This window comes from Peromyscus maniculatus, chromosome 21, assembly GCF_049852395.1.
Source record: "Peromyscus maniculatus bairdii isolate BWxNUB_F1_BW_parent chromosome 21, HU_Pman_BW_mat_3.1, whole genome shotgun sequence".
NCBI classification, from domain to species: domain Eukaryota; kingdom Metazoa; phylum Chordata; class Mammalia; order Rodentia; family Cricetidae; genus Peromyscus; species Peromyscus maniculatus.
Genome location: NC_134872.1, coordinates 53,891,174 through 53,915,827, shown reverse-complemented (window position 1 = coordinate 53,915,827; position 24,654 = coordinate 53,891,174). Strand labels below are relative to the sequence as shown.

The 24,654-nt window shown below is 38.1% G+C and overlaps 1 long non-coding RNA gene across 2 annotated transcripts; it reads left to right on the top strand.

The window, feature by feature from the left end:
• Positions 1 to 24,448, top strand: LOC143270047 (uncharacterized). Of its 2 annotated transcripts, XR_013046921.1 has the most exons (4): positions 1 to 395; positions 2,636 to 2,721; positions 6,088 to 6,160; positions 24,238 to 24,448. It is a non-coding gene; the product is annotated as an uncharacterized LOC143270047 (long non-coding RNA). The 2 variants fall into 2 exon arrangements; XR_013046920.1 differs by lacking the exons at positions 6,088 to 6,160; positions 24,238 to 24,448 and adding an exon at positions 4,746 to 4,897.
• Positions 24,449 to 24,654: the final 206 nt, after the last annotated feature.

Genomic DNA, 24,654 nt, shown 5'->3' with positions numbered 1-24,654 from the left:
CTCACTACTTGCACATCCTCCTTCACCTGCATGCCCCCCCTCAACTGCATGTCCTGCACCCCTTCTCTCCTTCCTGCCCCCTCCCCGTCCCATGCTATATAAGCCTGGCTAAGGAAAGTAAAATTTGCAGCTTGATCAGAACCCTGTCTTGCTGTCTTCCTTCGTGTCTCCTGTCCCTTTCATTCTCTCCAGCAGTTGGGTTGCCCCGTTGACACCCCGCTGGCAGGGGCAACTGGCGCCCAAAGTGGTGGCTCGTCCCTCGCCTGGTTGGGAGCTGAACGTCCTTCTCCAGGAAAGTCCAGACATCTAGTGGAGATATTTTGGTTGATCATCTGTTAAGACCGCCTGACTCGACGCACTTTCTTGACGATCCAGAGGTGAGCGAGAAGGACAAGGTTAGTCCAAACTTCAGATTTAACCATGGGACAGGGAAGTTCTTCCCATGATCTTTTCATTAAGGGCATTAAAGAGGCCCTCAAGACACAAGGGATAAAGATTCCTAAAAAAGACCTCAACAAATTCTTTAGTCACTTAGAGGACTGTTGTCTCTGGTTTCCCCAAGAAGGGACGATTGATGAAAAACGCTGGAGAAGGGTGGGCGACTGCCTTACTGACTACTACTGTGTCTTCGGCCCAGACAAAGTCCCTGTTGCAACCTTTTCCTATTGGAACCTTGTTAATGATATCCTCAGGATCCAAAGGACCTCCCCCTCCCCTGACATCAAGTCGGTTATTTCTCAGGGACAAAAAGTCATGAAAGAACAGTCTCGCCCCCTCTCTCGCACTGATTCACATCCTCCCCACTCCCCCGACCCCCTTTCACTAGCGCCTTCTATACAGGAGATTAAAAATATGGAAGAAGGAGCCAAATCACCCCCACCTCAGTCTATCTACCCTCCCTCCAGGGTCTTGAGAGAGATAAACAATTTTTTTTTCTTTTTGAGACAGAGTTCTTCTGTGTAGCTTTGCACCTTTCCTGGGACTCACTTGGTAGCCCAGGCTGACCTCGAACTCACAGAGATCCACCTGGCTCTGCCTCCCGAGTGCTGGGATTAAAGGTATGTGCTACCACCGCCGGGCTTAAAAATCTCTTAATAAAAAATATACATAGGCTTGGGAGAAGAAAAGAAAAAGGATAGAGAAAGTCCTTAAAAATATAATTAAAAAAAAAGCCATGATGAAAAATACACAGAGTCTGGATATATTATTTTGTTGTCTTGTAGGGGCTGCTATGTTAGACGAAAATATATTTTAAAGGAATCTTGACTTCAAAATTTTGGTCTAAGTATATATTGCTTTGGAAAAGAGGTTCTCCTTTTGTTTCCACAGAAGAAGAGAACCTGTGGATTGCTTCCAGGCTAATATGGTTTATTATTTATGCCAGACTGTAAAAACAGACAACTTTAGACAATCACTGCTCTCTACAGACACCACAATACTACCATAGCTGCAAATATGATCCATGACAGCAAATACCAAAGATAAGTCTCAAGTTCTGCCCACAGATGACTATTATGAGGTGCCCCCAACAATCCTTCTGGAATGTTGTCAGAATAGGTGAGTTGGAAGCCAAGTATTCATCCCTTCAGAGAGGTATTAGTCTTTCATTCTCTCAAGTATGTGGAAACCATTCCAGGTCATAGGATATCAAACAAACAACCTTGACTTTGATCTGCAAATTACAATTCTGAAGTGTCACCCATGACCCCAGGGAAGCAATGTCACAGACAACTATCTCAAATAGAAAGTTCAGGTTATATCTTGTAACACAATAACCACATGTCCCGATCCTAACAGACAGCAACTCTTGACACCATGAATCAGAAAGATCACAAACTAAATAGGAAAAAAAAGACAATCAATACATGTCAGCTCAAATGTTTGATAACATGATGATGCTTTCAATGAAAGGATAGTATACAATAACACTTTAGTAGATGAAAGACAAAACTCTCTGTTATAGTTACAAAGCAAGATGCTTGCCACATAATGTCCCTCAGAGGGTTGTACCCTGGATCAGCAGCAAACCGGAAGCATGTAAAACAGCTGTACAAGGAGAGCAGGTACAGTTAACTCTGTTTCTACTGGCTTAGTAACCATTGGCTAATTTTAATGATGTAAGAGGTCTTGGGACACAGGACCTCATCCTGGTTGTTGCACCAATGGTCCTGATATGTAAGAACCTGAGAAGCAAGAAGCAGGTTAGAGACTGTATTTGAGGTATATGTTAACTAGCCCTGTAGACTAGGAACTAATGATGAGAACACATTACTTTGGTGAGATACAGTTTAGCAAACTCTCAGCAGAAGGGAATTGAAAGATTTCAGCCATGTCTTCAAAGCTAGATCATGGCACATGGGAGTACTACCCTACAAGACCTGAAATTGTGACTATACTTTAGACCCTGAGTTGAGCATATCTTTGAAATGTTCTTGGAACTGGGTAGGTTATCAATAAATGTCAGTGCACTGATGAAGTCATTTCAACTGCATATCTGTTGAATGAATCCAGCTTTGAATCTGGGTCACAAACAATAGTATTGGCACTCACTAAATCACCTCTGTGTTCTTTAGCTTATGAACTGCTAGGGGCAAGACATGGCTGATAATTGAGCACATTAATCTTTTGGTGACAGGCTGCTGTTACTTATTACTTACTGTGTCTCCCAAGGACCATTAAAGGCTGATAAACGTAAGAATCTCTCCTAAAATGAGATAGGAAGTAAGTATATTTTATATGATAAGGTCAATATTCTCTTGAAATTAATTATAAAAAAAAAACTATAGAATGCTCATAGACTTAAGGGAATGTCTCCAAAGGATCATTAAAGGTTGATGAACATAAAAATCTCTCCTAAAATGAGAAAGGAAGTAAGTATATTTTATATGATAAAGTCAATATTCTCTTGAAATTAATTATAAAAATAAATATAGAATGGTCATAGACTTAAGGGAAGATAACTTTAAAGATCACCAGTGGCAATTTATCTTAATGAAAGAATTTGGAAAGGGAAGTGAGTCTAGATTCCAGAGCACACACTTGGACCTGGTCCTATTGGTGTTTATTTGTACATATCAGAGAGAGCTTACTGCTTTTTGCTTGTCTGCTTTGCTTTTTTGTTTTTGTTTTTGTGTTTTATTTTCTCGGTTTAAAGATTTATGTTATTTTTTATTTTATGCATATGTGTGGGCCTGAGTATATGTATGTGTACCACATGGTTGCATGTGTCCACAGAGGGCAGTTGGTTGTGGCCCTGAGTATATAAATGTGTATCACAAGAGTGCATGCACCCATGGAAGGCAGGAGGTTGCAGGATGCCCAATGTAGGCAATGGGAACTAAACCCAGGTCCTCTGAGAGTACTTTTAAGATCCAAGCCATAATCCCAGTCAAACATCTCCCAGTTTTTAAAGCTATATCTTTTTTCCCCTGGGAGAGATTGCTAGGCAGTGGATTAAAGTGAATTAAAGTGAAAAGTAACTTTAAACAGGAGATAACTAGTAAATGTCTTCAAGGGAATGCCTAATTCCAGCAATTAACTACACTTTTATAATAATCATAGACACAAAAAGAGGATATGAATGTATATATTTTGTTTAATTGAAAAATAGTGGAAAAGTCCTCTGACAATGGCATGCATACACACACACACACACACACACACACACACACACACACATATATATATACATTGAAAAGCAAAAATGTTAATTATCTAAGAATTCCTTTTTTATTAAAAGATTATTAGGGATGGGAAGAGATATCACAATTTATCTAAAACTCCTCAGCATAAATCTGTTTTTAATTCTTTTTAAGTTGTTTATTTGAAACAACTATTTAGTATTCATGGTGTTCTTGAGAAACTGAGCATCAAAGAGGTACATACATAACTAAACAGCCTATAGATCTCTTCTTTCAGGATGATTAAAGTATGTTAGGGGAATAACACTCATTCATAAGTAACTATAATTTAAGGCAGAAAACGTAAAGATGGCACTTCAGGAAAGGAAAATGATAGGCTGTTTTTTTATCATGCATATATATTAAAAACATCAACATATAAAGGAATATATATGATACACACACACATATATATATATATATATATATATATATATATATATATAACTCATATACTTGAATTAAGCATTAAAAAAGGGTAATGTGTCATAGCCAAGGTAATTTCATTTCAAGGAATAAAAATTGGATTACATTTTAAAAATTATTGGAATTCCACACATAATTAAAGAAACTGAAGCAAATTCACAAATCTTTTGTACATACAAATCCAGATTTAGTGAGATGACTCAGTAACCAAAATTTTGCTATGCAAGCATGAGGGTCTGAGCTTGATTCCCCAGAACACACATAAAGTTGGATGTCATGGAGAGTGTCTGCAAGCCCAATGCTATTGCCAGATGGGAGGGAGAAACATCATGAGAATCTTGACAAGGCTGTGAGTAAGTTATCTTGGCATTCTCAGTAGTGAAACAAGAGATTCTGTCTCAGAGTAGGAGGCAAGGGCATCCATCCAAGGATTCTCCCTGACCTCAAGACAAGTGTCTTGGCACACATGTTCCTGCACTTAGACACATAGGTGCTTATTTCATATATACAACCACTGAAATACATGAAAAGTTCAAAATAAATTATGCAATGTAATGAACAAAAAATACAGGTACCACTGTTCTCAAAATATAACCAACAGAGACCAGACAGACATATTGCCATACTCCTTTCCTACAGCATTTCAAAGACTGAATCAGGAGTCAAGATGTTATAACCAACCTGTGCTGAAGAAATAAAGACTCCATCTCAAGATTATAAAGCAAACATACAAATGAAGAGATGACTAATCTATCCCCAATAATCCCATTAGGATGGATTGCACAAATATGCATATGGTAAATGTTTTCGATGTATATTTAATCAGAGGGAAAGAACAGAGTATTATTAACTCTCAAAAGAACATAACAAATACTGTTTCGCTCTAGTGATAAAGATAAATATCCACAGTTCTGTTAATAATCAGAGTCCTGCTTCTGGCCTAAACCCATTCATTATTTTTAAGGTCCAGATATGGATGACAAGAAAGGCTTTATACAGCAGGTCTAATGTGGAGCATCCACTCCGCACAACTGATAGATGTGTAAATAAGATATGGTAGTCTCTAAAAGCCAAGAACTCAAGAGTTCTCATAGAGTCCCTTAGAAACAACTTTTGAGTAGGTGAGAAGTTCAGTAAATAAAGAAACCACTGTGAAGCTGATGATCTGAATTCATCTCCAGAGCCCACATTATGAAAGAGAATAATCGATTCTTACAAATTATTCTCGGAGTTCCACACATTTGCTGTGGCAGATGCCCAAACACACACACACACACACACACACACACACACACACACACACACACACACAGAGAGAGAGAGAGAGAGAGAGAGAGAGAGAGAGAGAGAGAGAGAGATAACTGAGAAACTATCATGTAATATTAAAAGAAAACCAATCAAGGATAAGCACTGTTTATGAGCTAAACAACTCAATAGTTAAATACAACCTTTTCCTCCATGCAATTATAAATTCAATGTACAGCTATAAAAATCATAGAAGATATTATTTTCTTTGTAAACTTTAATATTGTTTCCTTGGCATATGTCTTAGTTTGGGTTTTATTGCTATGAAGAGACACCGTGACCATGGCAACTCTTATAAAGGAAAACATTTTATTGGGGTTGCTCACTTACAGTTTCAGAGATTTAGTCCATTATCATCATGGTGGGAGGCATAGTGGCTTGTAGGTAGACATGGTGCTGGAGAGGTAGCTGAGAGTTCTACATCTGGATCCACAGGGATGAGGAAGAGACAGTGAGACCCTGAGCCTGGCTTGACCATCTGAAACCTCAAAGCCTACCTCTAGTGACACACTTCTTCCAAGACCACACTTACTCCAATAAAGCCACACCTCCTAATAGTACCACCCCCTATGGACCTATGGGGGCCATTTTTATTCCAACTACCACAGCATATTTGAAATATAATGAAGTTAGTATAATCAACAGAATTTTGAAAATCTTCGGTATTTTCATACAGATTACAGCAGTTGTGGACACAGAAGGACAGAGGGCAAGAGAGAAGACAGTGCTGGTCAAGTCATTCAGAAGAGGTAAATACAGTTATTCAGTATGCAATATGTGACCCAACTTAATAATTTTATTATGTATTGAAAAATAACGAACACTGAGAGTTTTCAAAGTCTGACTATGGAAAAATGATAAATATTTGAGATAACAGATGTGCTAATTTGCCTAATAAGATTAATCCATAGTGCTGATGTAGCAATATAACACACTGCACTACATAAACAAATTCTGTAGATATCTATTAGGTCCAATTGGGTCATGACATCAGTTAAGTCTTTTTTTTTCTCTGTTAAGTTTCGATTTGGGAGATCTGTCCAGTGGTGAAAGTGGGGTGTTGAGATCTCCCACTATTAATGTGTGGGGTTTTATATGTGGTTTAAGCTTTAGTAATGTTTCTTTTACATATGTGGGTGCCCTTGTGTTTGGGGCATAAATGTTCAGAATTGAAACTTCATCTTGGTGGATATTTCCTGTGATGAGTATGTAATGCCCTTCTTGATCTCTTTTGATTGATTTTAGTTTGAAGTCTATTTTGTTGGATATCAGGATGGCTACACCTGCTTGTCTCTTAAGACCGTTTGATTGGAAAGTCTTTTGTAGATGTAACAAACCGTCTTATTAAAATAAGAAACACAGAACCAATGTAAAAGAGAAAGCTAAGAGGTCAGAGCTCAGAGCTAAAATCTTACCTCCTGCAGTGCTCCTAGCTTCCCCAAAAGAGAGCTACTTCCTGTTTGTCTGTCTTTAAATAGTCTTTCTGTTCTGCCTTCTCATTGGTTATAAACCCAAACACATGACTGCCTTGTCACTGCATGTAAGTACCTCCCTCCATGTCTTAAAGGCGTATGTCTCCATTGCTGGCTGTATCCCTGAACACATAAAGATCTACCTAGCTCTTCTACTAAGTGCTGGGATTAAAGGCATGAGCCGCCACCACCACCACGCTCTTGCTATGGCTCTAATAGCTCTGACCCCTGGGCAACTTTATTTATTAACATACAATGAAAATCACATTTCAGTACAAATAAAATACCACCATAGTCTTTTCCCAGCCTTTTATTCTTAGGTAGTGTCTGTCTTTGAATTTGAGATGTGTTTCTTGTATGCAGCAGAAAGATGGGTCCTGCTTTTGTATCTATTCTATAAGCCTATGTCTTTTTATAGGTGAATTAAGTCCATTGATATTAAGGGATATTAATGACCAGTGATTGTTCATCCCTGTTATTTTTGGTGGTAGTGTGTGTGTACTTCTCTTCTTTGGGGTTTACTGCTGTGGCTTTATCTATTGCCTGTGTTTTCGAGGCTGTATCTGACTTCCTTAGGTTGGAATTTTCCTTCTATTGCTTTCTGTAGGGCTGGGTTTGTGGCTAAGTATTGTTTAAATCTGGCTTTGTCTTGGAATGTCTTGTTCATTCCGTCTATGATGATTGAAAGTTTTGCTGGGTATATTAGTCTGGGCTGACATCCATGGTCTCTTAGTGTTTGCATTATGTCTGTCCAGGTCCTTTCTGCTTTCAAAGTCTCCATTGAGAAATTGGGTGTTATTCTGATGGGTTTGCCTTTATAGGTCACTTGGCCTTTTTCCTTTGCTGCTCTTAATATTCTTTCTTTATTCTGTATGTTTAGTTGTTTAATTATTATATGGTGAAGGGACTTTTTGGGGTGTCTAGTCTGTTTGATGTTCTATAGGCTTCTTGTATCTTCATAGGCATTTCCTTCTTTAAGTTGGGAAAGTTTTCTTCTATGATTTTGTTGATTATATTTTCTGTGCCTTTGAGTTGGTATTCTTCACCTTCTTATCCTTCTTATATCGCTATTATTCGTAGGTTTGGTCTTTTCATGGTGTCCCAAATTTCTTGGACATTTTGGTTCATGACTTTGTTGGCTTTAGTGTTTTCTTTGACTGATGAATCTATTTCTTCTACTGTATCTTCAATGCCAGATATCCTCTCTTCCATCTCTTGCACTCTGTTGGTTATACTTGCATCTGAATTTCCCGATCTTTTACTGAAATTTTCTATTTCCAGCATTCCCTCTCTTTGTGTCTTCTTCATTTTTTCTATTTCCCTTTTCAGGTCTTGGACTGTTTCCTTTTTTTTTTTTTTTGTTTCATTGCTTTTTCATGATTTTCTTTCAGTACTTTATTGTTTTTTTCCAGGACTTTATTGTTTTTCTTCTAATTTGTTTGCCCTTTCCTCTAGTTGTTTACAGCGTTCTTCCCATTTTTTTGTCTTTTCCTCTACACAAGCCTCTACCTTCCTCATGATGTTATTCATAAGGCTGTTTTCTTCTGCTTCTTCCAATTTTTGATGTTCAGGTCTAGATGTTGGAGGCAGGCTAGGTTCTGGTGATGTTTTATTGCTCTTCATTTTGTTGTATGTACTTCTGCCTTGACATCTGCCCATCTCCTTGTGGTTTGTTCTTGGTCTTATCAGCGCACTTGGTTCAGACAGAGCTGACAGATTCAGGAAGTCTCTCTCTCTTGCCCAGATGGGAGCTCTCTTGTCCAAATGGGAACTCTAGGGCAGGATGGAAGCTCTTATCTAGACGCGAAGTCCAGAGCAGGATGGGAGCTTTTGTCCAGATGGGAAGTTCGGGGCAGGATGGGCGCTCTTGTCCAGAAGGGAAGTCCAGGGCAGGATGGGAGCCCTCTCTCTCTGGTCCAGAAGGGAAGTTGGGGGCAGGATGAGAGCTGGGGGCTGGTCTCTAAGTCTCAGGAAGTGGCTGTGGCCTTGGGCAGATGGGCAGGGTATGGAGATTGCAGGGTCTGCCGGGGGACTTGGAGAAGGGGATCTTTCTTGGTGGGGCTAGAATGGAACCTGCCCGGTGGCCAGAACCTGGGGCCAAGTTGGGCAGGTCTTCCCCAGAGTGGCTGGTGCCCAGGGATGGGGTCTGGGCTGGGTCCAGATACTCACCTCTGGGGGTGCTGGCAACAGAACGTAGGTTGCCTGTAAGTACCCTTTACAACTGAGTCACCTCTGTAGCCTCCACTGTTCCTATATTTAAAAGTCAAAATAATCAAGTTCTTAAAAATAACAATGAACAAAATATATGTGGTTTTAAAATATAGGAAACTGATAAATGAAATCCCAAGGTAAGTACTAAGGAAAATATCAATAGAAACCAACGTGATAAAAAAACAGTTTTGTTCAAGAAGATCTAATGTGAGAGGACAGATCACATTTCAACAAGTCAGATATTTGCTGTTCATTCATTCTACACAGTCCTGTGTGAGCCTGAAGTAGCAGCTCCATGGTAGCAACCTTTCCCAGAGTAGACATGATCCTAGAATGATCTAGCACAGATATAAAGGTCTGCATTAATACACATTTCTTACATTTAGAAAAACACGACCAATTCAAGATAATCTGATATAAAATAGGCATTATTTACAGTAGAGATATTTACAGTAGAAAATATTAAAATGACCTATACAAAACCAAAAAGAATTCAGTGTGTATGACTATTTTTCTGTTGTTGTGACCAAGGCAACTTCTAAAAGAAACCAGTTAATAAATTACTTACAGTTCTAGCAGGTTAGTGTCCAGAGCCACCAGAGTGGGGAGCATGGCATCAGGTAGACAGGCATGATGCTGGAGCAATAGCTGTGAAATCACATGTCAATCCACAAGCACAAGGCAGAGAAAGCTAATAGGGATGGCATGAACTTTTCAAACCTCAAAGCTTGACTCCAGTGACACACTTGCAACAACGTCACACCTTCTAATCTTCCCAAAAGATTCTACTAAAGGGGGCCAAGTTTTCAAATACATGAGCCTATGGGATCCATTCTCACTTAAACCACAATGACCACAATCAACACAAATAAAAATCCCATGTTTATGCCACCTGATAGAGCCAACTCCGAAACAATACATTTTATTTTCAAATTAGGCAATGATTAGTGTTTGCAATGTTAGTAGATGGAAAAGTTCATCTTTTACAGTAGAGTTGTAAATATTTATAAATATTATGATGATGTATAATGGAATTAGACTCAAAATCTGTGAAATGGAGTATGATATGGTGAAGTCCTGACATACCTGTTCCAGCATCTCAGACATGTGGTGATATTTTATTTGTGCAACCCAATACAGTTTATGTGAGGATCAGAGGGAAAAGCCAGTTACTAAAATAAACATAGAAGTCAAGCAATGGTAGCACATACCTTCGATCCTATTTCTCCAGAGGCAGGGATCTGTCTGGATCTCTGAGAACAGAGCCAGGCTTGGTGGCACACACCTTAAATTCTAATACTAGTTAACTATGGAGGTCTGGAGGTCTGTATAGACAAACAGGAAGTGACAGAGCTAGGCAAGGAGAGGAAGTGATGTAGCTGGACAGGAGACCAAATGAGATAGCAGAACAGAAAGGCATATAGGCATGGGTATACAGGAAGTAGGCTGCTTTAGAGACTGAGGTGTCAGTGAGGTGAAATTAGCTATTCCTCTGATCTCTCAGATTTTCACCCCTATGTCTGGCTCCAGGTTTTTATTTAATAAGACCATTTAGCAATTCAACTACACAGACACATTGAGAGAAGAGTAAAATTTTAGGTAGAAAATGTGAAAATGTACAAGAAGAAAATAGACTATGAAAGGCAAGAAATTGTGATATACTTAATTATGACAAATGTTTAAAAAAATAAGTAGTTCATATTGTGAAAGTTAGGTAAATGTTCCAGAATATAAGAATTAAAGTTATAAAGAGAGAGAACTATGAAGATATTATAACTTTTTTAGATGTGGATTTTATGAACAATATAGAAAAAAAGTAAGAAAGTTTGATGGCTAGAGATGGCTGTCTTGCTGCTCTTGCAGAGGACAAGGTTCATTCTCCAGGACCCACATGACAGCTCACAACCATCTATAACTTCAGTCCCAAGAACAACATGCTCCTTCAGACATGCACATGGCACACAGACATACATGTAGGCAAATACTCATATTTATAAAAATAAAGATAAATGTAGCTGGAAGTTATCCTGTGTACCACCCAGGCCCTGCAGTCAGGACAAATTTCTTCCACCCACATCCTGCAGCCACTTGGTCCCAAATAAACACACAGAGGCTTATATTATTTTCAAACTATGTGGCCTAATGGCTCAGGCTTCTCCCTAGCTAGCTCTTATATCTTAAATTAACCCATTTCTATAAATCTATACTTTGCCACATGAATTGTAGCTTACCGGTACTTTTACATCTTGCTTCTCCTAGTGGCAGCTTACAGCATCTAATCCACTCTCCTTTCTTTCTTTTTTCTTTTTTTCTTTCTTGGTTTTATTTGAGACAGAGTTTCTCTGTGTAGCTTGGGTGCTTTTTCCTGGAACTCGCTCTGTAGCCCAGGCTGGCCTCTTATTCATGGAGATCCGCCTGCCTCTGCCTCCAGAATGCCGGGATTAAAGGCGTGCGCCACCACCACCACCCAGCCCACTCTCCTTTCTTTTCTTTTTTTGGTTTTTCGAGAATCTCCTTTCTTATCTCACTTTCTCTCTGATTTTCAAGCCTAGCTCCATTCTGCCCTGCCATAGGACAATGCAGCTTTATTTATCAACCAATCAGAGCAACACATGTTCACAGCATACAGAAAGACATCCCGTAGCAGATAAATATTTTATAAGAAATGTTTGATTTACTAATAGGAACAAAAGTAACACATACCATATGCAAAGTTCATCATTTTCATTCATCTTTTTATAGTAAGAAACATATGAACACAAGTGAACAAATTCAGCATTTCTTTGAACAAATTTCATGGGGTTTTATTTATTTTGATCTTAACTTCATTAAATAAGCACAGTATACATTTTTCCTTCCTAGCTCCCTGAATGAGATGGTCCAGTGTTGTTAAATATGCAGATTGTTGTTCAGCCTACCTCCAGAACTTTATACCCATAAACAGCTCTCCATTTGCTTTCTTCTCACATCTCATCACCATTGTTCTACTTGCTGTTGCTGTGAACTGGACTCGAGACAGACTTCAGAATAACTCAGAGTCTGTCTTTTTATGAGGATAATTTTACTTTGATAGTACTATCAATATTCATCCATTTTGTAGCATGGGTCAGAATTTCCTCACTTTTATAGGCAGAATAGCTCTCTCTTGTTTGCTTATACCTTAATTTCTTATCATTCACCCTGAAAAGGATACTTGGATTGCTTCTGCTGCCTAAGAACTTGTGCATTTATATTTCTTTGAGATAGATATTCTTTTCTGTTACGTTGATTCTATGCTCATAATTAGAATCACAGAACCTTTGGAAGACTGAATTTAGTAGTCTTTGCTATTCACAGAGTGGTTAATTTAGTAGTCAAAATGTTAATTTAAAAGGTTTTTTTTTTTAACACATACCAGTGTTAAACACTACCAACATTCTAATGAATGAGCATAAGGTACTATTTTTCTATATTCCATAGTATCTCACATATTTTCTTGGCACTGGGTGTTTCAGTTTCTTTATATTACTACCCAAACTGTCATTTCTATTTATAAATTATAAACACAATTACAAATATATTTACCCTTAACAAAATCTAATTTACTGTGGCAGAACTATGACTCAGGTTTTATGAGCACAAACTTCCTGAGGACCAAAGTTCAGGATCTAGCACCTACCCGCAGCTTGCTATAACTCCAACTCCAGGGTATCTGATACATTGTTCTGGTCCTATTTAGATACCTTTACTCAAACACATATACCCCATTTTAGTCACACATATATACACATAATTAAAAATTAAAATTAAAATCTTAAAAGAAAAACTACTTCATTGCTATTTTAACATTCAATATTTATTGTGAAATTACTATCAACTCTTTTAGCATGTGCATATGTGGTGTGTGTGTGAGAGAGTGTGTGTGTGTTTGTGGAGGGCAAATGTTGATTTTGGGTCTCTTACCCAGTTCCATTCCACTTCATTTTACTTTGCAGCCAGAGTTCACTGATTCTGCCAGTGTAGCTACTCAGCATGCTTCTGGGAACCCTGTCTCCACCCCTCAAGGGCTGGGGTCACAGGAAGGCTGACATACTCATGGAGCATTTACATCGATTTTGTATTTCCAGGCTTAGTCCTCACACTTGAGGGACAAGCTCCTTACCCCACTGATGTACCTCTAGCCCCAAATCTCAAAATAACCATTAAACACAACAAACACAATTCCATTAGCAAGCTCAATATACATAGCTAAATGAATTATTATTTCTTTTGAGGGAAAGAATAAAATCATAGGAACTTTTAATGTGGTAACTGATCCAAGCCAATCATTGCTTGCATTTTACTTTAATTTTACTACTAGGGAAGGTGTAAGACATGCATTCCTTCATTAACTTTCCATTTATCTCTGTATAATTTTCTCAAAGGAGCGTACAAATACAGTTTTACAACAAAGACCTAGCAACTCGTTTTTTATTTAATCTTTTAAAATACAAATGTCCTTTATAATACCTCTGAGTGTAAAGTTGACAGCCATCGTTTTGGATTTCCATTTTGTTGTGTCATGAGAATACTACAAAATTGTGTAGTTCAAACAAAGATCAATGATTAAATATGTTATTTTAGTTCTGTTCCCCTTTATTGAATATTGTGATAAAATTTATCCTCCAGATAATAAATCTGTTTATCTTTGGTTCTTCCTGAGGAGAGTATCTAATACAGTAATCCCAAACCTTCCAAAGGAATGTGACATTTTATTAGAATTGAAGAAAAGATTAAATGCCGATTTCTTTTTCTTCATTAAACTTTTTTTGCTTATTTTGCATACCAACCACAGTTTCCCCTCCCTTCTCTCCTCTCATTTCCCCCACCTTTTTTTCATCCACCCCATCCACTCTTCAGAAAGTGTAAAGCCTCCCATGGGAGTCAACAAAACAGGGCAGACCAAGTTGAAGCAGGACCAAGCTCCTCCCGGCTGCATCAAGGATGAGTGAGGTATCCCACCATAGGGTTCCAAAAAAAACCCAGCTTGTGTGTCAGGGGCAGATCCTGGTCCCACTTATAGGAGCCCCACAAACAGACCAAGCTACACAGCTGTCACCCACATGCAGAGGTCCTGGGGCGGTCCCGTGCAGGCTCCCTAGCTGTTGGTCTAGAGTTCTTGAGCACTCAGCAGCTTGGTCCACTGACTCTGTGAAGCAGGACTGAGGCAGTGCACCTAACATCTGCTCTCATCCCTCGCTAAGAGCTCAAACCTAGACATCTGCAAAGCCACTGTGATTCTTAGTATGTCCCTAACTGATATTATGTTTCTCCTCTGACTGACAATATATATATATATAATTTCTGACTGAAGCTTCCTGGCCTCCATTTCTTAGATGCATATTTTAGAAAATTTGCAATTATAAATTTTCTCTCTTTCTCTTTGAGTTAGAAACTCCCAGGTTTCCATTAACTCTTAAAAAAAAAAACAATTTATTTTTCTTATGGTCTCAATAGCAATAATTATTAAAAAGTAATCTCCAAGACAAACATTACTCTCTTTTCCAGTTTTTTATGGAGGGCTAGAGGCTAAAATCAAATAAATATCAAATATCAAACAAAGGGAACCTAATTTCACTGATCAGAGTCTCTCTCACATCCCTAGAACTTTCCCACTGGCTTATGCTGGGACATAGAATCTTTCTCCCCCTTTTTCATTGAGTTGTGTTCAATCTCTCCATTATAGTTCATCAATCTTGATTTGGCTCATTTACTTATGAACTTATTTTGACACTCGATCCAAGACCTTTCAAATCTGAGTTCAGTGTAAATCTCTTCTTACGGATTTATGAGTCTTAAATGCAATGGCCAAGAACATAGCCACAATTCACAAATAAAATTCTTCATGGCTGCCTCCTAGTAGCACAGAATTTCTAATTCACAGAACTTGACCAGTATGCCCTGCCCTAAATTTTATTAAAGGGAGGAATAATGTATGCACACTTACTGGTCATCTCCTTACTTATGAATGAAGAAAAATTCTCAATGAGCGATGGTAAGAAAAGAGATATGATACTGCCATGTGAGAGACATTTGCTCACCTTCTTGTCATAAATACCCATATTTAATGACTGTAATCACTAAATGAGACATGTATCATCACCTCTATTTTGGGATAAATTAGGTAAGACTGGAACACAGAAGACAGAATTAAAAGTCTTACCCACAATTGACTGAACCAAACACTTGAACATTTTTCATTATTTCATTATCACTCCTTCGTATCTGAATGAGAAACAGATACAATATGGACTCACATTTTGGTTATTTAAATATAACAATCATCATTAAATACTCTAGATAAACCATATCACAGCCTTTCCTTCCCAGTGGAAGAAATACTTTGAAAAACATCCTTATGCTATCCAAATTCTTATTCATATGCTTACTCAGGGTATATGTCTTTCAAACAAGTTAGTGGCAATTTTCTATCAAAATTTTATGAAATGATGAGTAGAGAGGAAACACAATTGACCTTGGTGAGCAGGAGTTATATTCAAATCTTGTAATTAGTTGAAAATCCTCCTAAATGTAAGAAGACAGAGTTTGACATTTCAGAGGAAAGTGAAAATAAGAGGTGATGCAGAAGAAGATGTAGTGATCATGGAACTGTAACAAACAAGGAAATTTCTCCTATAAATATTTTATAAGCCTTTTTCCCATGCCACCATTAAAATAGCTCTAAAGCATTGACTAACTGTATTAGATTTTCACATTAATTTGATAACCTAATATCGGGTTGTCTCATAGGATTTTGGGAATGACTGGACCCAATAGTATGATTTCACTAAGCTCTACACTAGGTAAAGAGGACTAGGGCTGTCTCAGACCTGAGCTCATCCATCTCTTCTTTCTCAATGTGTTAATCTGTCCCTATGGGGAGGTGATGGGTTTCAGGGTCGATTATAACTGATTTAAACTATGTCTCATTCAAAACCAATTGGTTTAAGATTTGACACATAATCTCTATTATTCTCATTACAAGTTCTTTTTGTATTCAAGTGCAGAAACAAACTCTTCATGCTAAAAGTGCTGTAGCTCTCAAGGTGAGCTTGGCTGAGGCACTTGCTGAATACTTCATAAAGTCACCGAAGGTGCCTGCAGCGAATCAAGTGGGAATGGAGTTCAGATATGACCTAGGATTCTGACATTCAGTCCTAGGATGAGTGAGCTGATGCTATGTTCAACGTTTCACCTGATATCTACTTCAAGTAATTTGGCTTTGTTCTTCTCCTATTTGAGTCTAAAAACAAATGATTCTGGTCTCATTTTTAAAAGCCAGACTACAAAAACTTAAAAAAAAAAAGCTAAACTTAAGAACGTCACTATTATAGAAGAATAGTACCAGCCATTTGGGGTGTGTTGTGCTTTTGAACCTGAATGTGAAATTGCCTAAGAACTTCCAGACCTGAGTTGAGTGCAGAGTTCACACTCAACATGTCTTTATACTCCTAAAGGAAGGTGATCAAGCTAGAAAATCATAGACTTGGAAACACTGTGCACAAAGAGTTAGTCAAAAGAAATAAAAGTCTTCTTATGACTGTATGAGAAGGGGGAAGACCAGCATTGTGGAACAGGTTGTAGGAGGGTCAATCAGCAAAATCCTGCCAGTGGTGTGGAAATCAGTAGAGCATGATAGGCTCAGTATGTGGTAACATTGGGGATCTAAGGCCGGTAAAACAGTAGCAAGTGCAGAGTCTGAACAGAAAGTCTGCTAAAAAAAATCCACTGCAAAGTGACTGGTTAAAGACATAAAAAGTACAACCTAGCTTCTAGGTGAACTTTCAAGTCTTGCTTTCTGGAAAGCATTTAAAAGTGAAACTCTATGTAGTGCTGTATTTTCCATTAATCCAACTGTGAGTCACATATTCATCAGCAGATGAGGTCAGAGAGCTGGAATACAATTATTCCTGGGCTTCAGATCTACTCTGTGGTTGGCATACCCCCAAGTTCACGTTTCTCACTCCTGTTGGGTAAGACACTAAGCTTTCACTTATAATTCTTTGTCTTTTTGGTGCATATAGGTTCCTGTAAGTGTGCATGTGTGGGCAGGGTTAATCTCGACATCTTCTTTAATTACTCTCCCCCGTTTTGTTCCTTATTTACTTTTATTCAAAATTTTCAACTTAGTATGGGTTTCATTATATCAATTTCAAACAAAATTTCTTCTCCTTGATTTTCATAGCTCCTCTTCTGCACCTGCCTTATCCCCCTCCCTTTCTTCGTCTCTTCCGTCAGTTCTCAATAATTTCCTTTTGGCTTTCAGCTCACTTGTGTCTTACTGTCCTCACCTCTACCTTAGTTTTTTAGGAGAAAGTCTCTCATCAAACTTGGTGCTCACTGATTCATCTAGCCTTGCTGGCCGGCAAGCAATATGCATCTTCCTCCTCCCCTCTGTGATTGCAAGCACTAGCCATCTCACATGAATTTTAGAGGCACAGTGCTGCCTCCTTGCCTAGGTTCCTACATTCATGCTTGTGGTGATATTGTGTTCCCCAATACATTATGCACCCTAATAAACTTATCTGGGGTCAGAGAACAGAACAGCCGCTAGATAGACATAGAGGCTACAAAATGGTGTCACACACACCTTTAATCCTAGCATTCTGGAGGCAGAGATCCATCCAGATCTCTGTGAGTTCAAAGCCACACTGAAAACAACCAGGCATGGTGACACACGCCTTTAATCCCAGGAAGTGATGGCAGGAAGCAGAAAGGTATATAAGGCATGCGGACCAAGAACTAGAGCCTGGTTAAGCTTTTAGGCCTTTAGCAGCAGTTCATCTGAGATTCATTCAGATGAGGACACAGAGGCTTCCAGTCTGAGGAAACAGGATCAGCTGAGGAATTGGAGAGGTGAGGTGGCTGTGGCTTGTTCTGCTTCTCCAATCTTTCAGCATTCACCCCAATACCTGGTTTCAGGTTTGATTTTATTAATAAGACCTTCTAAGGTTCATGTTACACATGCTGAGGACCTAACTGAAGTTGTGTATCAGTCACTTTACCAACTGATTCATCCTCTCCTCCTCTCAGTTATAAAGTCTTTGAAAGATGTAAATATTAAAAATATTATACGATCAGGCATTTGTTATTGTCAACCACACTGGGGAGATATCAACAACCACTGCAAAGTGACTGCTTGAAATTGCAGTGGATTGGAGGTAGGTGACACAAAGGTGAGGTCGGGTGGGCAAAATTGTTCAGAAAACCAAATTGCAATTCATTGATCTTAACATTAATTGTGAATACCCTATTTTCTGATACATTTTTTTAAATAGAGAAAATGACATCAGGCAGCAGCTACTCTCTAATCTAATACTATTTATAATCTTGAGAAATATCTCTAGTAGAGATGCTGATGTGGCAAACAGAGTTAGTACACCCAGTCAAGCATGTAAGATGTGATTTTTGCATAATTCCCAATCAGTGCGTGTTGCTGAATATGTTTCTGCTGATAAATGCTTTCTTATTTTAGACTACAAATGTACAATTTCCCGCTGGGAAAGACAAATATATTTTATAGAATTTGCCTTTTGTGTTATATTTCCACTTGTGCTCCAAGGCCTAAATCTGCAGTTATTAGAAAATCCCCATACTTGTTAGTTCTTATTACCTACATAGTTTTCCTCTTTTTGCATACACATTTTCTTCCCATGCCAGCTATAAAATAAGTTTATTTTAATCAAGTGCAGTCAAAATATTACAAAATCCAGTTTTAATAGAAATAGTTTTTAATATTTGTACAGATTAAATATTAAACAGTGCATAATTGAAGTCACACATTTTCAGTCCTTCAAAATATGTGAAAATGTCCTTATGGGTTTTTTTTTTGTATTTGTTTAAGAGAATGGATCCTTGATACTGAGTTCTTCAGCTATTCAGTGCAACAGGGAAAACTGCATAGGAAATACTGAAACTCAACTAAAACTAAATACAATAATACTTAGTATGTCTTTATGTTAACATTTAACCTGCTTCATTCCTAAAGAAATATTGAAGATATGAAAGTGTTTTCTTGTATTGGGACTTAGCAATATTAATCTTACACCATTTGATAAGTATTCCATCACTCCTTCTTTGTTTTTTAAGCTTAATTACACTGTTTTCAAAATTCTGAGGGACATCAAGGTTGTTTCCAGTTCTTGGCTATTATGAATAAAGCTGCAATGAACATGGGTGAGCAAGTGTCCTTGTGGTAGGATGGAGTGTCCTTTTGGTATATGCCCAAGAGTGGTATAGCTTGGTCTTGAGGTAGATCAATCTCTTATTTTCTGAGGAACCATGTTATTGGTTTGCCTAGTGGTTGTACAAGTGTGCACTCTCACCAGCAATGGAGGAATGTTCCCCTTACTCTACATCCTCACTAGCATGAGCTGTTACTTGTGTTATTGACCTTAGCCATTCTGACAGGTGTAAGGTGGAATCTCAGAGTCATTTTGATTTGCATTTCCCTGAAGGCTAAGGATGCTGTACACTTTTAAGTGTTTCTTGGCCATTTGAAATTCCTCTGTTGAGAATTCACTGTTTAGATCTGTACCTCACTTTTAAATTGTATTATTTGTTGTTTTTTTCATATTTAGTTTCTTGAGTTATTTATATATTTTGGATATTAGTCTTCTGTCAGATGTGAAGCTGTTAAAAACCTTTTCCCATTCTGTAGGCTGCCACTTTGTCTAATTAACATTTATGAATCCCTCCCTCAACTGAAGTGTTATAGATATTGATAGCTGGGTGGGGAAGTGAGAAACAGTTTTCTTTAATAATCTGGCCCACGATTGTCTTGGGAAAGAGAAATAAATGAGATCTCTGTGAGTAAATGATGAGAACATGGGATGGTCAATTGTGGAGCCATGGAGTCAGGGAGTAATGAAAGACATATCTTGATAGAGGGAGACATTATGAGGGTTAGGAAGAAACTTAGTGCTAGGGGAATTCCCAGAAATGCACAAGGATAAATGCAGATTAGACTACTAGCTGTAGTGGAGAAGGTGCCTGAACTGACCTACCCCAGTAATCAGATTGGTGAATACCCTGGATCCTTCATCCAGTAACTGATGGAAGCAGATGCAGAGATCCACACCCAAGCACCAAGCTGAGGTCTGGGAGTCCAGTCGAAGAGAGAGAAGAGGGCTTATATGAGAAAGGGGGGTCAAGATCATGATGGGTAAATCTACAGAGACAACTGAACCAAGCTCTTAGGAACTCACAAACTTTAGACCAACAACTATGGAACCTGCATAGGACTGGACTAGGCCCTCTGCATATGGGAGACATTTGTGTAGCTTGGTCTGTCTAAGGGGCCCCTGGAAGTGGGATCAGAATCTATTATCCTTGTTTTATGAGCTGGTTTTTTGGAGTCTATTACTTATGGTGGGACACTTTGCTCACCCTTGATGCAGGGATCGGGGGCTTGGTCCTGCCTCAACTGAATGTACCAGACTTTGCTGACTCCCCATTGGAACCCTTACCATATTGGAGGAGGGGAGGGCAGATGGGTTGGTGGGGGAAGACTTGATACAGGGGAGAGTGAGAAGGGATGAGAGGGGGGGTCTGTGTTTGGTATATAAAATGAATAAAAACATTTCTTCATTAACAAACAATAAATAAAAAAAAAGAATGTGGACCCTGATAGGTCTACACATACTCTAGTAGATGGTCTTACCTTTAGGAGTACATGGTCAGCCTAAATTGGACTTGATGGGTTATGAAAAAAAAGTAAATAAAATAGGGTATTAAATTTTGAGGCCATGATGTTTGCAAGTGGTTCTAAGAGGAGTTGAGAGTTGTGGGAATAAGTATGGTCAAAATACGTTGTATGAAATTCTCCAAGGCTTTTTTTGTGGGAGTAGAGGAAGTGTTTAATTCATTGTATAACTTACAATCCCTCACTGAGAGAAGTCAGGGCAGAAACATAAGCAAAATCTGAAGCAAAAATCACAGAGCAATGCTGCTTATAGGCTTTCTTTCTCTGGCTTTCTCATTTACTTTTCATATATGGCCCAGGCCCAACTAGCTAAGAATGAAGCTACCCACGGTGGGCTGGGCCATCATCACTCAAGAAAATGGCCACTAATATATGCCCATTGGCCAATCTGATACAGACAATTCCTGTAAACAGATGGTTCTTTCCTGCCAGCCAGTTCACAAATAACCATTCAGAAGCTTATATTAATTATAAATGCTTGGCTGATGGCTCAGACTTATTCCTAGCAAGCTCCTATGTTTAAATTCACACATATTTCTTATCGATGCTTTGCCATGTTGTTTGTGGCTGATTACCTCATTTTCTACATGTCTTGCAGTCACAGCTGGCTGCCATCTGCCCCAATTCTGCCCTACTTCATTTCTGTCTTCAGTTTGATTGTACCACCTAACTTTATTCTGCCTTGCTATTGACCAAACAGCTTTATTTATACCAATGAGAACAATACATGTTCACAGTATACCAAAAGACCATCCACAGCATTTCCCCTTTTTGTCTAATCAAAAAGGAAAGTTTTAACTTTAACATGGTAAAATTACATATAACAAAACAGTTATTAAGCAAGAATTATAGTTACAATATCTAGCCTATTTGTATTTGGCAAAATTAAAGAAAATATTTTATCAACTATCCTATCTTGTGAGTCTAAAGTATCATATCTAATTTACATTTTATCATAACTAATGAAATCTATAATAACAACTATCTAGTCTTCAATTCCATCTAAGTCCCCAGAAGTATATAATATTATTTGAATAAACAGGAAGCACATTGCAAGCAATGTCTAAAATTCTAGAAATGAAAGAGACATCTGACTTTCTGGACAGTCACCCAAAGCTTTCTTCTCTTTTCTTTTTTTATAATGTTGGGGCATCCATCTTCAGCCAATAGGCCTAGAGTATCTGGCAGACCTTTTAGTGAAACAGGAAATTTGAAAGACTGTCCTGCCTATATTGGCAATTTTCATCAGTCACTTTCCTCTGTGTCCTGAAGAATGTCTGGCAGTTTCTTCTGTGAAGCAGGATCCTGAAGGTTCCATCTTGTTTTGGCAAAGTTTATCAGTCACTTTCCTGTGGGTTCTGCATGTCTAGTTTATACAGAATACTGTCAAGTTGTCCAGGCAAGAATAGTGTCTTGATCAAATGGCTAGCCTTGCCATATTAAAAGCAAATTCCATAAGGAGTTTCTTTGATGCCCATCATCCTTTTTGAAGTAATTGGTGCTGCCAGGAGCAGATGTCTCATTGTCCAGAAAAGTCTAAGTTCTTAAAACATTTTAAATGCCATATTCTGTAGGTCTTTGAAGTGTTTGAGCATTACCTATTTAATTGAAACGTATCTTTGTAAACCTAGAAAATCTAACTAATATGGCTATAAGTTTGACTATTTCAGATAGTTATCAATCTGTATTTTTAATTATACATTATATTTTTAAATGAGCTGCATAAAAACAATACCTTAAGAAAGAGTATAAATGTAAATATAGCATAACAAAATTGACTTTAAATTTGTATCAGTAAACTAAAATCTCTACCAATGTAAAATACTTTGAGATTAATAGTTGTTTTTTGGATTAAAGTAGCTTTAATAATCTACTCTTTTTTATAATAATCTACTCTTCTCCCCATCATTTTTATATCATATCCCCCTTTCTTCTTTAAAAAGAGATTGACTATGACCATTAACAATTTATAACTAACATCACCTAAATGAAAACTAACATCCATAAACAATATTTTGGAAATTTGGACATAGTTTTCTAGACTAATTGCTGCTGATTGGGGGCACTGGTAATCTTATGGGAACCCTGAGAAAATTTGGAATTATGGTCATGTCCTGACGGGGAATTTTATGCAGCTGGTCCATCTCAGCCAGCAGCCTTGAAGCTGTTGGATGCAGAACTCAGAGGAAACTGTAACAGAGGTACACTGAAATGTTGGATCATCTGGGCCATCCATTTTTATTGGTGTCTGGTCTCCTTCTTCTGAAAATATATAAACTTTTAAAGGAGATATACTGTGCATTGTACACAAGCCAGTCAAAGATATTTTTTTTTGTTTTATGTTTGAGCAGGTAAAATATATGTCACATGTCTTGTAATTATTTTAGCTTTATTTTTCCATGTCTGTAGTCAGGATTTTGGTGGGGCAGGGGGGTCTTCTTCCATCAAGCCTAATCTTTATTAACCTGGAATGAATCCATAGCCTCTCGTTTTCTGTGGAAATAAAAGAAGAATCTTGCCAGGTGGTGGTAGTGCATGCCTTTAATCCCAGCACTCGGAAGGCAGAGCCAGGCAGATCTCTGTGAGTTTGAGGTCAGCCTGGTCTATAAAGCGAGTTCCAGGACAGGGTCCAAAGCTACAGAGAAACCCTGTCTTGAAAGGAAAATATATATATATATATATATATATATATATATATATATATATATATATATATATCCCAGACTCAAATTTTGAAGCCAAGATTTTTCAAAATATAGATGTTGGTTTAACCTAGCAGTCCCCACAATCAAATGTCTCTCAGCAGTTAGCTCATTAATGGTCAAAAAAAAAAAAAATCCAAAGAAAACATAATAGCATACATAATCCAGATTCCCTGTGTATTTTCCATCCTCACATGGCTCATTTCCTTTATATTACTTTACTCCCCTTTCTAAGGACTTTATTTTATATTTTAAATCTATATTTTTAATTTAAGGCTGTATATATATATATTTTTTCTTTTTTAAGCCTACACACATTTTTAAACATACTGTAACCCACTTAGAGATTTTCTCTGTCTGAATCTGTCTTTACTGTGTATCTGTAATCCTTTTTGTCTGTATGAGCAAAAGCTACATCCACCAAGTAGTTCACTGTACTGTTTGGAGATGCCTCTGTGTATCACAGCAGGAATCCAACATGCTGTATCTCAAGCGTGCATACTGCTTACTGAGGACCACATGAGAGACACAACTAGGAAGCTGTTTTAGGCTCTGCTTATGTGTTCTAGAACAACCCCCACCCCCCATGTTTTAAGACTGAGAAATCTTAAAGGCTTTATGTGGCTGTAAGGGTGGCATCTCTCATACAATATATCCCAAACACAGTTTCCCCTTCCTCTAGTCTGACTAGATTTTTCTCACCTCCCCTCTCCCCCCAGATCCATTCCTCCTCCATGTCCCCTTCAGAGAAGAGCAGGTCTCGAAGAAACAGCAACCAAACAGGACAAAAGAAGATACAATAAGAAAAGGTTGGGGCTGGAGAGATGGCTCAGAGGTTAAGAGCACCGACTGCTCTTCCAGAGGTCCTGAGTTCAATTCCCAGCAACCACATGGTGGCTCACAACCATCTGTAATGAAATCTGGCGCCCTCTTCTGAATACATAATAAATAAATAAAATCTTAAAAAAAAAAAAAAAAAGAAAAGGTTAACACTCTCATATCGGGATTGGACTAGGCAACCCAATAGGAGGAAAAGAGTCTAAAGAACAGGCAGAAGAATCAAAGATACACCTGTTCCCTCTGTTAGGAGTCTCATGAGAACATCAAGTTAACAGTCATTACACATATGCAGAGGA